This window comes from Olea europaea, unplaced genomic scaffold, assembly GCF_002742605.1.
Source record: "Olea europaea var. sylvestris unplaced genomic scaffold, O_europaea_v1 scaffold298, whole genome shotgun sequence".
NCBI lineage: Eukaryota > Viridiplantae > Streptophyta > Magnoliopsida > Lamiales > Oleaceae > Olea > Olea europaea.
Genome location: NW_019248434.1, coordinates 76,741 through 94,903, shown reverse-complemented (window position 1 = coordinate 94,903; position 18,163 = coordinate 76,741). Strand labels below are relative to the sequence as shown.

Genomic DNA, 18,163 nt, shown 5'->3' with positions numbered 1-18,163 from the left:
GACTAGTTGGTCAATTCCTAGGGGATATAGCATTGAACAGCATCAATGCACCATCTCCATGATCTCCTCCTCTTCTTGTTTGTTCAATTAGTCCAATTGCAACCTGTATTGCAATGCCCCGACCTGCATGGACGGAAACGTCATTCAACCATTGTACCTTAGCCGTAAAGTTAGTTCAATATATTTTTAGTAGAAGGTATAAAGATTAAATTTTAGAATTTAATTAAATAATTTTCTCTTTTTTATTTAAACAATAAACCAATTCTAAAAGAAAGCAATTTCAAAAAATATTTTTAGAATGGGTTCCATGTATGTAACGACTATTGACGTGAAATTTTGGCAAAACTTAAAAAAGTAATGTTGTTCTAGTTTTTGTCTCAAACAATAATTGTCAAAATAAATTTGTTTTCATATCTATCGACCTTGAAACTTCATCATATTTTAATCTAAGCTAGTAAACTCCTTATAATATGACATAGTAAAAAATTAGCTTCCGTCGACGTCATATGGGGTATTAAAATATTTTTCAAAACTCAGCAGTGACCCGTTTGAAAGGTAAACCGGTGCAATTCACTTAAAATGACATATAAAATTCCACTAATGTCAAAACCACATGATTTAAAATTTATTCAATAGCTAATCCATGAGACTATCAAATACAATTGGTTTTATCCAAAAATTCCAAGTAACGAGTGAGTTATGAATTTTTGAAAACAAGGGTAGAGGCTAAAAAATAGAGATAGAACCCAGCACAGTTACTTTATGTGACATATAACCTTTTACCGATATTAGATTGACATGATTCTAATTTTATTTAGTATCTAACTTATTAGGCTATCCAATCCAATTAGTTTTGTATAAAAATACCAAGTAACGAAAGAGTTATGATTTTTTTAAAGATGAGGCAGAATGAAATTTCTGAAGAGACATCAAAACTTTAAGTCGCTAACTTTTTTTTGTATATGGTGATTTGTAAATTTATTCCTATGACGCATATCTACATTCAAACATAATTTATTCATAATGAGTGTTCGTTAAATAGATCCACACAATATTCATGGGAATCAAATTTAAAGAAAGTATAAACATCTCAAAATCAACTAAAGATGTAAATCACCGGCTTCTCCATGACATATTGGATCATCCTTTACCATCATCTACGCCCCAAGGAAAATCCATTCAACCTGTAGGAAGGAAATTAACCCATGAGTTTGAAACTCAATAGATATCATTGGTGCAATTCGTTATCAAATTAGAAATTCCGAACTATAGATTCATACCGTCGCACGTAGATGGATTTCCGGCAAAATTCAATTTCTATAGCATTATCATAACACGTAGTGCCGAAGAATGATCATTCAAAATGTTGTAGTGCCAAAGCACCGTACCCAAAGGTACCATTTCATTCAAACATTTATCGAAAAATCAGATTTGAAAACGAATGAACACTTGCACCTCTACCTACCTTGAATTTTCTTGGATAAAAGAACAAAATGTATAGAAAGCCTTCCTTCTTCTCACACTTGTTATACCTTAAACTTAACTTGATATGAAATATATTTTTTTGAGAGAAAATGAGATGAAATTCGGATTTGAAGAGGAGTGTAGTGAAAAAGTGACATTTCACTTCTATAACCTTTCTTTTTAATGAAAAATTAAGTGGGGGAGTTGTATTATCACTAAATTTATTAAACGTAGTCTTTAATTAAGAATTTGAAGAGTCTCTAAGCCACAAAAATAATTCATATGAAAGTTTTATAAAAAACATCTACATGGTGATTCGAACTTGGGCTGCCTATATGAAATACCATGTAGATGACCATTGTGGCAACCCAGTTATTCATTAAATCCTTGTAATCAATTTTATTTAAACTTAATCTCTTAAATTGCTGAACTTTTAATTAACTTATGACTTGGGCTTTCGTAATCTTACATGGGTTGAGCTTCCATAGGTCGTTTCTAAAATGGGTTAGGCTCGTGGTGCCAGATCATCACAAAATATTAGCATAATTCCATTTTATTTTTCTCAGCTACTACAACCCTTACACCTTAAATAAAATTTCGTCCTCGAAATTTACCTTATGGTTGGACAAAGAGTGTTGGGTATTTATCTTTAACTTATTCTTCTCTTTCCCAAGTAGCTTCTTCTACTCCATTATTATTTCATTGCACCTTGACCAGTTGAATCTCCTTGTTCCGTAATTTATGTATCTTTCGATCCAGAATCTTGATCGATAATTCCTCATAAGATAAGTCTTTTTGTACTTCCAAGGATTGGTAGTTGGCCATATGATCAGGATCATGCATATACTTTCTGATCATCGATACATGAAACACATTGTGAACTACTGATAGTTCAGGTGGCAACGCCAATCAAAAAGCCATATTTCCAACCCTGTCAAGTATTTCAAAAAGTCTGATATAATGAGGTGGTAGTTTGCCTTTCTTGCCGAACCTAAGTACACCCTTTATTGGTGCCACCTTTAGAAAGACTTTCTCTCCAACTTCAAATTCCAAGTCTTTTCTCCTGGTATCTGCATAGCTCTTTTGTCTATCTTGCATGGCCTTTATCCTGGTATGGATCTTATCAATGGCTTCAACTGTTCTTTTAATGATCTCTAGTCCCAAAACTCTCTTTTCTCCAACTTCGTCCCATTGAACAGGTGATCTGCATTTTCTACCATAGAGAGCTTTATACAGTGCCATTCCAATAGTTGTGATATGAATCAAGGCACGTCCACAACCGGAGCGAGTCAAGCGACGAGTTACGGAAAGGATCCATTGATAGTCGAAGGTGGACTGATGACGCGATCGAGGACGAAGCGAGTGAAAGAAGCAATGGGATTGCTTGTCAAGTAAACGATCGATGAAACAATGTTCGGGAGGTCAAATGGAACAAGTTTCATGTTGGGGTCGAAGGCCGAAGGAACTTGGATCAACGAGATAAAAGCGGACAAAGGCGGCACAGAGTTGGTCTATGCGACCATAGGCTCAACGGCCTCTGCGACCGCATGGAAGGCCACCAAAACTACATGTGGCTGGCTGGAGTGATCTATGCGATCGTATAGAAATGATCTATGCGGCCGCATAGATCAAAAAGTGGGAAAAATTTGTTTTTTTAAATTTTTGCCGAATCTTCTAATGTTGGTAGAACTTTTGTGAAATCAAAATATTACCATATTTTGATTAATTTGGACGTTTTTTATGCCATAGTATAAATAGGAAACTCTTTTCATTATGTAAAAAAAAAACTTTGGCTGAAATTAATACAGAGAGAGAAATTTTCTTTCAATCGATTATTCTTCATTGGACAAACTTAGAACTTATCAAGAATCGATTTCTTGTGGCGTTCTTGATGTCGGATTGTGGGTTTCATTGATTGTAATCAAGGGGTTTCAGATTCTTTGCTAATCTGAGGTTTCGTGGTTCGATTATTGGGGTTCAAGATCCAAAACCGGATTAGTATTGGCGTTCTTGGGTTCCGCATCAATCTAGTTGTGGGTTTCGTAGTTTCCATTGCTACGGGGTTCGCATCAGTTGGTATCAGAGCTTTGGCTCCAATTTAATCAGGTTATATCTTTGTTTTTTTTAATTCCTTTCAATTCCTTGTGTTCTTGTGTCCAGAAGGTTTTCTTGATTATTTGATCCAAAAAGTGTCAAAAAGATTCTTCATATTCTGTTTTTCGGGGTCAATTTTTGCCCAAATTTGTTTTCGTTTTCTGCGTTACTTTTGTTATTGAATTCCGGATCATAAAAAAAAAGTTACTGTTCATCCGTACGGTACTGTTCATCCGTACAGTTATAAAAAAAATTGTTACATATTATTGATCCGTCAAATACCAACAATTTTTTATTCAATATCGTTTCTCAGTTGCCTGGGCACATTGATTCATTCCATTCCTTCAATTCAAAGTCAAAGTTTTAGAAGTTTCCTTGAGTCCTTTTGTTACAATACTTTGAATCACATCCGGTTTGAGAATTCTACAAGATTGATTGATTGATTGAGTTCGTTGATTGTCCTTAGAAGCAATCGTTGAAAGAACTGAGTGGTAAAAGGTAGAGAGGTGAGCTCAATAGAGGGTAAAAGCCATTGTGTGTTTTCGAGTGACTTTGGTGAGGCAGTTAAATAAAATTTTAGTGTTAGGATGTCAGAAAGGGCAGAATCAAACTCAAGCCGACAAAGCAACAATAACAATGCATCAAAGGATTTGGTGCAAATGTTTCAAAGGGCGTTTGGAGATATGAGAGAACGGTTGGAGAAGCAAGAGGCTTGGATGAATAGGTTAGATACATCGGTGGCCAATCTTAGTCGGGGGCATCGAGTGCATGTGTCCAATGCCAGAGGATCGGATAGATGAGAGCCTAGGAGGGAAAGGCGAGAAGAGTATGGATATGGGAGTGAACTGGGCGAAGATGAATTTCACGGTGTTGAGATGGGAAGGATGAGGAATAGAGGTGATAGGTTCGACAGACAGGGTCAGAATGATCGTGGGGAGGAGTAGGATGGAAATCTAGGAAATATAAAGATGACCATTCCTTCATTCAAAGGAAGGAGTGATCCCGAAGCATATCTGGAGTGGGAGAGAAAGGTTGAGATGATCTTCAAATGTTATAATTATTCGGAGGAGAAGAAGGTGAGGTTAGCGGTTTTAGAGTTCAGTGACTATGCCATTTCATGGTGGGACCAAGTGGTTACTTCACAACGTAGGAGTGGGGGAAGACCAGTTAGCACTTGGGAAGAATTGAAGTCATTGATGAGAAAGAGGTTTGTTCCTAGCCACTATTACCGAGATATCCATCAAAAACTGCAAGGCCTATATCAAGGGTCGAAAAGTGTAGAAGATTACCATAAGGAGATGGAAATACTCATGATTAGGGCTAATGTGGTGGAGGATCGAGAGGCTACCATGGCACGATTTTTGAATGGTTTGAATAGGAAAATTGCCAATGTAGTAGAGTTGCAACATTATGTGGAGTTGGAAGACATGTTGCATGTGGTTATGAAGGTGGAGAGACAGTTGAAGAGAAAAGGGACAGCTAGGCAACCGATAGGAACTTCGAGTGCAAATCCATCTTGGAAACCGGGATGGAACAACAACAACAACAACAACAACAACGACAACAAGGTTGATAAAGCTGTACCTAAGGGTAGGAATGAATGGCAAAAAGGGAAAGAGGACAGTGCTAGCAAAACAGCACCCAAAACTGATTCACAACCATCAAGAAATCGAGACATCAAGTGTTTCAGATGTTTGGGGTATGGGCACATCGCTTCTCAATGCCCAAATAAACGGGTAATGGTGTTGTTGGATAATGGAGAAGTGGTGAGTGAAAGTGAAGGCGAGTATGATGACATGCCTGCATTGGAGGACGTTGAAAAGGAAGAAAAATTAGAGTTTGCTGTTGGAGAATCGTTGGTGTCACGGAGAGCTCTTAACACTCAAGTCAAAGTGGATGATTCGGAGCAGCAGCGAGAAAATATCTTCCATACACGTTGTTACGTCAACGATAAGGTATGTAGCATGATAATTGATGGTGGGAGTTGCACGAATGTAGCTAGCACAACTATAGTTGAGAAACTAGGACTAGCATTGTTAAGACACCCTAAGCCTTATAAGTTACAACGGTTGAATGATAGTGGGGAAGTTAAGGTGAATCGAAGGGTCTTAATTAATTTTTCGATTGGAAGTTATAGTGACAAAGTAGTTTGTGATGTGGTGCCTATGCATGTGGGACATATATTGTTAGGAAGACCATGGCAATATGATAGAAGGGTCACACATGATGGGTATAGGAATCGATATAGCTTTGTCAAGGATGGGAAGACTATTACTCTTGGTCCATTAACACCTGCACAAGTTTATGGAGATCAACTCAAGCTGAAAAGTGAGGAAGATGAGAGAATAAGAGAGTCTGGAAAAAGGAGAGGCAATAGTGAAACCATCGATAAGAAAGAAAATAGTGAGGTGGCTAAGAGTGGAGAAAAGAGAGAGGAGCCACATGAGGGGAAAGAAAAGGAGTCAGCTGAGCGGAGAGAAAAGCCAAAGGTCAACTTCTATGCAAAGGAGAGTGAGTTGAAAAAGGCTATGAGTGAAAGTAGACAAATGATATTGTTAGTGTACAAGGAGTCCCTCCTCAATCTTGAGGATTCTAACACATCCCTCCCTAGTTTGGTTAAATCTTTATTGCAGGAGTTCGACGATGTGTTTCCCGAGGAGATGCCAAGTGGATTGCCACCAATCAGAGGCATCAAGCACCAAATTGACTTTGTACCCGGAGCTGTCATACCTAATCGACCAGCTTACCGAAGCAATCCCGAGGAGACGAAGGAGCTTCAGAAGCAATTGGAGGAGTTGATGAGCAAAGGTTATGTCAGGAAGAGCATGAGTCCATGTGCTGTACCTGTTTTGTTGGTACCTAAGAAGGACAGGACTTGGAGAATGTGCGTGGATTACCGAGCTATCAACAATATCACGGTAAAGTATCGTCATCCAATACCTAGGTTAGATGATATGCTTGATGAGTTGCATGGGGCTTGTATTTTTAGTAAAATTGATCTTAAACATCTTAATCTATAGCAAACCCTAGATGAGCATTTAGAGCATTTAAATTGTGTGCTTGTTGTATTACGAAAGGAACAACTATATGCCAATTTTAAAAAGTGTACATTTTGCATGGATAGAGTTGTTTTCCTAGGATTTGTGGTTAGTGCTAATGGGGTAGAAGTTGATGAAGAAAAGATAAAAGCTATAAAAGAATGGCCAACACCTAAGACTATAACTGAAGTTAGAAGTTTTCATGGATTGGCTAGTTTTTATAGGAGGTTTGTAAGAGATTTTAGCACCATCACCACACCGTTGACTGAAATAGTAAAGAAGAGTGTAGGTTTCCATTGGGGAGAATCACAGGAAGTTGCATTTAACATGATTAAGGATAAGCTATGTAAAGCACCTGTTTCAGCATTACCTAATTTTGATAAAACATTCGAGGTTGAGTGTGATGCATCAGGGATAGGTATAGGAGCAGTATTAATGCAGGAAAGGAGGCCTATTGCTTACTTTAGTGAAAAGTTGAGTGGAGCAGCATTGAACTATCCGACATATGACAAAGAGTTGTATTCACTTGTTCGAGCTTTGGAGACTTGGCAGCACTACTTATGGCCAAAGGAATTCGTGATACACACCGATCATGAATCTTTGAAGCATTTGAGAGGTCAAGGTAAGTTGAACAAAAGACATGCGAGATGGATGGAGTTTATTGAGACTTTTCCATACGTCATCAAGTACAAACAAAGTAATGAAAACATAGTTGCTGATGCATTGTCTCGAAGCTTGGATGGGAAACGCAAGGCAGAGATGGTGAAAGCACTCTATGAAATGGTCAGGATGCAGATCGAAGAGAAAGGAAAGCTGGTTGTATCAAAAGCAAATAAAGGAAGGAGATGCGTTACATTTGAACCTGGAGATTGGGTCTGGGTACATTTTAAAAAGGAGCGTTTTCCAGAACAGAGGAAGTCGAAGTTGCAACCAAGAGGCGATGGACCGTTTCAAGTCATCGAGTGGATCAACGACAATGCCTATAAAGTGGACTTACAAGGTGAGTATAATGTTTCAGCTACTTTTAATGTTGCTGATCTATCTCTTTTCGATGCAGGTTCAGATTCGAGGATGAATCCTTTTGAAGAGGGAGGGGATGATATGAATCAAGGCATGTCCACAATCGAAGCGAGTCAAGCGACGAGTTACGGAAAGGATCCATTGATGGTTGAAGGCGGACCGATGATGCGATCGAGGACGAAGCGAGTGAAAGAAGCGATGGGATTGCTTGTCAAGCAAACGATCGATGAAACAATGTTCGGGAGGTCAAATGGAACAAGTTTCATGTTGGGGTCGAAGGTCGAAGGAACTTGGATCAACGAGATAAAAGCGGATGAAGGCGGCACGGAGTTGGTCTATGCGACCGCAGGCTCAACGGCCTATGCGGCCGCATAGAAGGCCACCGAAACTACATGTGGCTGGCTGGAGTGATCTATGTGACCACATAGAAATGATCTATGCGGCCGCATAGATCAAAAAGTGGGAAAAAAATTCGTTTTTTTTTAATTTTTGCCGAATCTTCTAATGTTGGTAGAACTCTTGTGAAATCAAAATATTACCATATTTTGATTAATTTGTACGTTTCTTATGCCATAGTATAAATAGGAAACTCTTTTCATTAAGTAAAAAAAAAAAACTTTGGCTGAAATTAATACAGAGAGAGAAATTTTCTTTCAATCGATTGTTCTTCAATGGACAAACTTAGAACTTATCAAGAATCGATGTCTTGTGGCGTTCTTGACGTCGGATTGTGGGTTTCATTGATTGTAATCAAGGGGTTCAGATTCTTCGCTAATATGAGGTTTCGTGGTTCGATTATTGGGGTTCAAGATCCAAAATCGGATTAGTATTGGCATTCTTGGGTTCCGCATCAATCTAGTTGTGGGTTTCGTAGTTTCCATTGCTACGGGGTTCGCATCAAGTTGTTTGGAAACTGTTATTATATGCAAATTCTACCAGATGTATATACGATTCCCAACTGCCTCCGAGATCCAGAACACAAGCCTTTAGCATATCTTCCAAAGTTTGAATGGTCCTTTCAAACTGACCATCAGATTGAGGGTGATATGCTGTACTGAAATTCAATTTCGTTCCCATAGTTCCTTGTAAGCTTTTCCAAAACTTTGACGTAAATATTGGATCTCTATCAGATACACTGGACACGGGGACACCATGCAATCTTACAATCTCTCTAATGTACAACTGCGCCAGCTGATCTAGACTGAACGTCATTTTTACTGGAAGAAAATGAGCAGACTTTATTACACGATCCACTATTACCCATATAGCATTCTCCTCTTGCTGACCTTGGAAATCCTACCACAAAGTCCATTGCAATATTCTCCCACTTCCATTCAGGTATGTCTAATGGATTTAATAACCCTACCGGTCTTTGATGTTCCGCTTTAGCTTGTTGGCATACTATGCATTTTGCCACTAATGAACCTATACTTCTTTTCATATTCCTCCACCAAAATGTATTTCGAAGGTCTCGATACGTTTTTGTACCACCAGGATGTGCAGCGTACGGGGTGGAATGAGCCTCCTCTAATATCTCCTTCCTCAAAACTTTATCATCTGGTACACAAATTCTTCCTTTAAACATTAGTGCCTGATCCGAAGCTATTCCAAAATTCTTTCTCTTATCAGTACCAATCTCGTTCTTGATCTTCTGCAAGAATGGGTTTTTATCCTGTGCTTCTATGATCCGATTTGTAAGAGTATGTCGAACCACCAAAGTTGCTAAATGAGCAGTGACTTGTTCTGGTGTGGTAATCACTTCAATTTGTAACTTTTCCAAGTCTTTGATCAACTCCATCGAAATAGTGGGTAATTATGCCAACTGTCCCATCGACTTTCTACTTAGAGCATCAGCAACAACATTAGCCTTACCCGGATGATAATGAATAGTGCAATCATAATCTTTCACTAGCTCCAACCATCGTCTTTGTCTCATATTCAATTCCTTCTGTGTGAAGAAATATTTGAGACTCTTATGATCCATATAAATATCGCACTTCCCTCCATATAAGTAATGGCGCCATATCTTTAATGTATGAACCACTGCAGCAAGTTCTAGATCATGCATCAGGTAGTTCTGTCCATGTTGCTTCAATTGCCTTGAAGCATAGGCAATTACTTTTCCATACTGCATCAGTGCACATCCCAAACCTTGCTTGGATGCATCACTATATATAACAAACCCTTCTGAACCTTCATGTATGGTTAATACAAGTGCTATGATCAATTATTGTTTTAGCTCCTGAAAGCTTTGCTCACACTTATCTGTCAATTGAAACTTTACTCCATTCCTTGTCAATTGTGTCATTGGTCCAGCTATTTTGGAGAATCCCTCTATAAATCTTCAATAGTACCCAGCCAATCCTAGAAAACTTTGAACTTCACAAGCATTAGTAGGTGTCTTCCAATTAGTTACTACTTCCACCTTTACTGGGTCCACTTCAATTCCTTGGGCAGTAACTACATGACCGAGAAATACAACTCGTTCAAGCCAAAATTCACACTTTTTGAATTTGGCGTATAACTTTTCCTTACGTAGTATCTCTAACGTTATTCTAAGATGTTCCTCATGTTGATCTTTACTCTTTGAGTATATCAAGATGTCATCAGTGAAGACTATGACAAATTGATCCAAATATTGACGAAATACTTGATTCATCAGATCCATGAACACTGTCGGAGCATTTGTCAACCTTAATGGCATAACTGTGAACTCGTAATGTCCATAACGCATTTTGAAAGCTGTCTTAGATATATCATCTGCCTTAACCTTCAACTGATGATATCCAGATCGTAAATCAATCTTAAAAAATGCCTTAGCCCCTTTCAATTGATCAAACAAATCCTCAATTCTAGGAAGAGGATACCTATTCTTGATGGTCAAACGGTTCAACTCTCGATAGTCGATACACATCCTCATACTTCCATCTTTCTTCTTTATAAACAATATTGGTGCGTCCCATGGTGATACACTTGGTCGAATAAAACCAAGGTCTAACAATTCTTGTAACTAGATTTTCAACTCCTGAAGTTCCTTTGGGGCCATTCTGTATGGGGCTTTAGATACTGGCGCCCCTCCGGGAACCAGATCTATTGTGAATTCCACTTGTCTATCTGGTGAAATACCAGGTCGATCTTCTGGAAACACATCTATAAATTCTTGTACCACTGGTATATCCTCAATCTTTGTCGTTGCCAATTTTTCTCCAATGATATTAACTAGAAACCCTTGAGATGTTTCTTTTCTCAACGTTTTCTTGGCTTGTAAGGCCGAAACCAGTTGGAGACGGGGTTTGGTCTTTATTCCAAGGAAAGAAAATTGTTCTTCTCCTAGTTTTTAAAAAGACACTTCCCTTTCTCTACAACGAATGGTCGCATAATTACATCCTAACCAATCCATGCCCAAAATCACATCAAAGTCCTTCATATCTATCATAAAAAAATTAGCTTCTAAGGTTTTTCCCTCAATATTGAATTTCACTGTCTTAGCTAACTTATCCGTGTTCAATGTCCTGCCTGAGGGGAGGCTAACTTCTAGTGTACTCTTTGACTTATTACAAGTAATACTAGATTTAGCAATGAAAGACATTGATACAAAAGTGTGAGTAGCTCCTGAATCAAACAGTATATAAGCAGGTGTATTGGCTACTAGTAAAATACCTGTTATTATGTTTGAGTTCCCCTCTGCATCTTTTTGAATCAATTTAAAAAACTCGTGCTTTCCCCTTCTTGTTTTGATCATTGTTATCATCCTTCGTCTGAGCAAATGTGGGACAATCCCTAGCAATATGTCCTGATTTGCCACACCGACAACAGGCATTTTTCCCATACAAGCATTCACCACGATGAAGCTTACCTCACTTAGGGCATGGTGCTACTGCAACTACCATGGCCTTACTGGCGCTAGATTTGATATTAACTTTCTTATTTTGCCATTTGCCCCTTCCTTTGTCTTGACCATTCCACTTTCTCTTTCCAATTTGCCCTTTATCTTGCTAGTTGTATAATTGACGATGTTGCTTTGCATTAGCCTTTTGATGCCAGATAGCGTGTACTCATTCCAGCATCTCACGGTATGACATGAAGCGATGAGACATAAGGATCATACTTAGGTCTGGGTTTAACCCTTGCTCTAACCTTCGAGTTTTCTTAATTTCCATGTCAACCAGATGTGGAGCATACCTTGAGAGTTGATCGAACTTCTGCTAGTAATCCATTAGGGATATATTACCCTGCTTGAGTTGAAGGAATTCGTTCTCCTTAAAATCTCTTAGAGATTGAGGAAAATATTTGTCTATCACTTCCTCCTTGAATTGTTCCCAAGTTATTGGCAATTGCTGCTCCGGAGTCCTAATTTGGGACATCGAATCCCACCAGTGACTTGCATCACCGGTTAACATAAACTCCGCACATTGAACCCTTTGGGCATCAGTGCAGTCTATGTGATGTGATCCAAGAGCCGAGCTAGAAGAAGGCAAGTACGAGACGAGACCCGTTGATAATCGAAGGTGGACCGATGATGCAATCGAGAGCAAAACAAGTGAAACAAGTGATGGGATTGCTCGTTCAAGAAACTATTAATGGAACCATGTTCGGGACTCAAAATGGGACAAGTTTTGTGTTCGGGTCGAAGGTCGAAACAAAATGGATCAATGTGTTACAAGCAGCCGAAGAAGAGAGTGGACAGTATAACCATGCGGCAGCACTGTGCGGCCGCACGACATGATACCGAGAATTCAATGGCCAAAATTTTATTACCATGCGACAGCACGAGTTATAACCATGCAACAGCATGGTTCATTTCTTGGGCGATTTTCCTTTTTTCCGCATTTTACCTTATTTTACTAGAATTTCATTCTTAATCAAATTTCTACCATATTGGATGAATATTTTAGGAATTTTGTTAGATTATTAGAATTTTATTTCCTTTTGACTCCTATTCGAGGAATAGTATAAATAGGAGAATATTTTTTCATTGTAAAAAAACCTTTTGAACTTTTGACTATTGCTTAATATTATAGAGAGAGAATTATTCTTTCAATTTAATTGTTCTTCTTGAACAATCTTGGAACTTATCAAGATTCAACTTCTTGTGGCGTTCTATCAATCGGATTGTGGGTTCTTTTAACTGTAATCAAGGGATTTTAGGTTCTTCGCTAATCTAGGGTTTCTTGGTTCAATTCTTGGGGTTCAAGATCCAAAACCAGGTTAGTATTAGCGTTCTTGGGGTTCCGCATCAATCTCATTGTGGGTTTCATAGTTTCCATTGCTACGAGGTTCGCATCAGTTGGTATCAGAACTTTGGCTCCAGTTTAATCAGGTTATATCCTTTGTTTTCTAATTTTTTTTCAATTTCTTGTGTTCTTGTGTCCAAAAGATTTTCTTGATCTTTGATCCAAAAAATTTCATCAAAAATCTTCAAATTCCATTTTTGGGCTCAATTTTTGCCCAAATCAGTTTTCGTTTTCTTTGTTCGTTTTGTTATTGATTTCCGGATCTTAAAAAAAAATTACTGTTCAGCCGTACGGTATTGTTCATCTGTACAGTTAAAAAAAACTTGTTATATAATTATTGATCTGTCAAATACCAACTATTATTATTCATTATCATTTCTAAATTACTTGGACACATTGAATCATTCCATTCCTTCATTCAAATCAAGTTTTAAAAGTTTTCTTTGAGTCCTTTGCTACAATTATTGAGTCACATCTAGTTTGGGGAATTCTACACAAATTGATTGATTGATTGAGTTCATTGTTTGTTCCTAGAAGCAATTGTTGAAAGAATTGAGTAGTAAAAGGCAGAGAGGTGAGCTTAATAGAGGGTAAAAGCCTTGTGTGTGTTTTTGAGTGATTTTTGGTGAGGCAATAAAATAAGATTTTAGTGTTAGGATGTCAGAAAGGGCAGAATCAAACTCAAGCCGACAAGGCAATAATAGCAATGCAACGGAGGATTTAGTGCAAAGGTTTGAGAGGGCGTTTGGAGATGTGAGAGATAGGTTGGAGAAGTAGGAGGCTTGGATGAATAGATTAGATACATCGGTGGCTAATCTTAGTCGGGGACATCGAGTGGATGTATCCAATGCCAGAGGATCGGATAGATAGGAGCTTAGGAGGGAAAGGCGAGAGGAGTATGGATATGGGAGTGACATGGGCGAAGATGAATTTCACGGTGTTGAGATGGGAAGGATGAGGAATAGAGGCGATAGGTTCGATAGACGGGATCCAAATGATCATGGGGAGGAGTTGGATGGAAACTTGGGAAATATAAAAATGACAGTTCCTTCATTCAAAGGAAGGAGTGATCCCGAGGCATACCTGGAGTGGGAAAGGAAGGTTGAAATGATCTTCGAGTGTTATAACTATTTGGAGGAGAAAAAGTTGAAGTTAGCAGTTTTGGAGTTCAGTGACTATGCAATTTCATGGTGGGATCAAGTGATTACTTCACAACGTAGGAGTGGGGGAAGACCAATCAGCACTTAGGAGGAATTGAAGTCATTGATGAGAAAGAGGTTTGTTCCTAGCCACTATTACCGAGAGATCCATCAAAAACTGCAAGGTCTATATCAAGGGTCGAAAAGTGTAGAGGACTATCATAAGGAGATGGAAATACTCATGATTAGGGCCAATGTGGTGGAGGATCGGGAGGCTACCATGGCACAATTCTTGAATGGGTTGAATAGGAAAATTGCCAATGTAGTAGAGTTGCAACATTATGTGGAGTTAGAAGACATGTTGCACGTGGCTACGAAGGTAGAGAGACAGCTGAAGAGGAAAGGGGTAGCTAGGCAGCCATTAGAAACTTCGAGTGTTAATCCATCTTGGAAGCCAGGGTGGAACAACAACAATAAAGGTGATAAAGTAGTACCTAAAGGTAGGAATGAGTGGCAGAAAGGAAAAGAAGAAAGTGCTAGCAAAATAGCACCCAAAACAGATTCACAACCATCAAGGAATCGAGACATCAAGTGTTTCAGATGCTTAGGGTCAGGGCACATTGCTTCTCAATGCCTAAATAAATGGGTAATGGTTTTGTTGGATAATGGAGAAGTGGTGAGTGAAAGTGAAGGAGAGTTTGAGGACATGCCTGCATTGGAGGACGTTGAAGAAGAAGAAAAATTGGAGTTTGCTGTTGGGGAATCGTTGGTGTCAAGGAGAGCTCTTAACACTCAAGTCAAAGTGGATGATTCGGAGCAGCAGCGAGAAAATATGTTCCACACACGTTGTTACGTCAATGATAAGGTATATAGTATGATTATTGATGGTGGGAGTTGCACGAATGTAGTTAGTACAACTTTAGTTGAGAAATTAGGACTAGCATTGTTAAGACACCCTAGGCCTTATAAGTTGCAATGGTTGAATGAAAGTGGGGAAGTTAGGGTGAATAAAAGAGTTTTAATTAATTTCTCAATTGGGAGTTATAGTGACAAAGTAGTATGTGATGTGGTGCCTATGCATGTGGGTCATATCTTGTTAGGAAGACCATGGCAATATGATAGAAGGGTCACACATGATGGTTATAAGAATTGTTATAGCTTTGTCAAGGATGGGAAGACTATTACTCTTGCACCATTAACACCAGCACAAGTGTATGGAGATCAAATCAAGTTGAAAAGTGAGGAAGACGAGAGAATAAGAGAGTCGGGAAAAAGAAGAGGCGATAGTGAAACCATCAATAAGAGAGAAAATAGTGAGGTGGCTGAGAGTGGAGAAAAGAGAGAGAAGCCACATGAGCACAGAGAAGAAGAGTCAGTTGAGAGGAGAGAAAAAAGAGTCAGCTGAGCGGAGAGAAAAGCCAAAGGTCAACTTCTATACAAAAGAAAGTGAGTTGAAAAAGGCTATGAGCGATAATAGGCAAATGATATTGTTAGTGTACAAGGAGTCCCTCCTCAATTTTGAGGATTCTAACACATCCCTCCCTAGTTTGGTTAAGTCTTTATTGCAGGAGTTTGATGATGTGTTTCCTGAGGAGATTCCAAGTGGATTGCCATCAATCAGAGGCATCGAGCACCAGATTGACTTTGTACCCGGAGCTGTCATACCGAATCGACTAGCTTACAGAAGCAATCCAGAGGAGACGAAGGAGCTTTAAAAGCAAGTGGAGGAGTTGATGAGCAAAGGTTATGTCAGGGAGAGCATGAGTCCATGTGCTGTACCTATTTTGCTGGTGCCTAAGAAGGACAGGACTTGGAGAAGGTGCGTGGATTGCCGAGCTATCAACAATATCACGGTAAAGTATCGTCACCCAATACCTAGGCTAGATGATATGCTTGATGAGTTGCATGGTGCTTGCATTTTTAGTAAGATTGATCTTAAGAGTGGGTATCATCAAATACGCATGCGGGAGGGTGATGAATGGAAAACGACGTTTAAGAATTGTGTGCTTGTTGTGTTGTGAAAGGAACAACTGTATGCTAATTTCAAAAAGTGCACATTCTACATGGATAGAGTTGTTTTCCTAGGATTTGTGGTTAGTGCTAATGGGGTGGAAGTCGATGAAGAAAAGATAAAAGCTATTAAAGAATGGCCAACACCTAAGACTATAACTGAAGTTAGGAGTTTTCATGGATTGGCTAGTTTTTATAGGCGATTTGTAAAAGATTTTAGCACCATCACCACACCGTTGACTGAAATAGTAAAGAAGAGTGTAGGTTTTCTTTGGGAAGAATCTCAAGAAATTGCATTTAACACAATTAAGGATAAGCTATGTAAAGCACCTGTTTTGACATTACCAAATTGTGATAAAACATTCGAGGTTGAGTGTGATGCATCAGGAATAGGTATAGGAGCGGTGTTAATGCAAGAAAGGAGACATATTGCTTACTTTAGCGAAAAGTTGAGTGGGGCAGCATTGAATTATCCGACATATGACAAGGAGCTGTATTCACTTGTTCGAGCATTGAAGACTCGGCAGCACTACTTATGGCCAAAGGAATTCGTGATACACATCGATCATGAATCTTTGAAGCATTTGCGAGGTCAAGGTAAGTTGAACAAAAGACATGCGAGATGGGTGGAGTTTATCGAGACATTTCCCTACGTCATCAAGTACAAACAAGGTAACGAAAATATAGTTGCTGATGCGTTGTCTCGAAAGTACGTGCTTTTAAATTCATTAAGTACTATATTACTTGGTTTCGAGCATATTAAGGGCATGTATGAATCTGATTGTGATTTTTCTAGTATTTATACTTCATGTGAAAAGTGTGCATTTGATAAATTCTATAGTCATGAAGGATATTTGTTTAGGGAAGATAAGTTGTGCATTCCTAATTGTTCTTTGTGTGAATTATTGGTAAGGGAAGCACATGGGGGTGGTCTAATGGGACACTTCGGGGTTCAAAAGACTTTAGACATGTTAGGGGAACATTTTTATTGGCCTAAAATGCGACATGACGTAGAACAAATATGTGGAAAGTGCATAACTTGTAACAAGGCTAAGTCTAAGGTTCAACCCCATGGTTTGTTTACTCCTTTGCCTGTACCTAGTGAACCTTGGGTAGACATATCTATGGACTTTGTGTTAGGTTTGCCTAGGACAAAAAGGGGTTGGGATTCAATATTTGTAGGGGTCGATAGGTTTAGTAAAATGGCGCACTTTAGACCATGTCATAAAACTGACGATGCTACTAATATTGTAGACTTATTCTTTAGGAAAATAGTAGGTTTACATGGAGTACCTAAGAGTATAGTGTCTGATAGAGACGTGAAGTTTTTGAGTCATTTTTGGCGTGTTCTGTGGAGTAAGTTAGGAACTAAGTTATTATTTTCTACAACTTGTCACTCACAAACAGATGGACAAACTGAGCTAGTTAATCGAACTATGACTCAACTACTTAGGACAGTAATCAATAAAAATCTGAAATCATGGGAAGAGTGTTTACCGTTTATAGAGTTTGCATATAATCGAGCTACACATTCTACCACTTTGTTTTCTCCTTTTGAAATTGTTTATGGCTTTAATCCACTAACACCTATGGATTTAATGCCTTTGCTTGTGCATGAATGAGGTAGCTTGGATGGGAAACGAAAAGCTGAGATGGTGAAAACACTCCATGAAAAGGTCAGGATGCAGATCGAAGAGAAAGGAAAGCTAATTGCATCAAAAGCAAATAAAGGAAGAAGACGCGTTACATTTGAGCCTGGAGATTGGGTCTGGGTGCATTTCAGAAAAGAGCATTTTCCAGAACAGAGGAAGTCAAAATTGCAACCGCGAGGCGATGGACCGTTTCAAATCATCGAGAGGATCAATGACAATACATACAAAGTGGATTTACCAGGTGAGTACAATGTTTCGGCTACTTTTAATGTATCTGACCTCTCTGTATTTGATGCAGGTTCAGATTTGAGGACGAATCCTTTTGAAGAGGGAGGCGATGATGTGATCCAAGAGCCGAGCCAGAAGAAGGCATGTACGAGAGGAGACCCGTTGATAATCGAAGGTGGACCGATGATGCGATCGAGAGCAAAACAAGTGAAACAAGTGATGAGATTGCTCGTTCAAGAAACTATTGATAGAACCATGTTCGGGACTCAAAATGGGACAAGTTT

General features: G+C 38.8%; 1 pseudogene; it reads left to right on the top strand.

Annotated features, from left to right (window-relative positions):
* Positions 1-13,999: 13,999 nt before the first annotated feature.
* Positions 14,000-17,961, top strand: LOC111384704 (annotated as a pseudogene).
* The last annotated feature ends 202 nt before the right edge of the window (positions 17,962-18,163 follow it).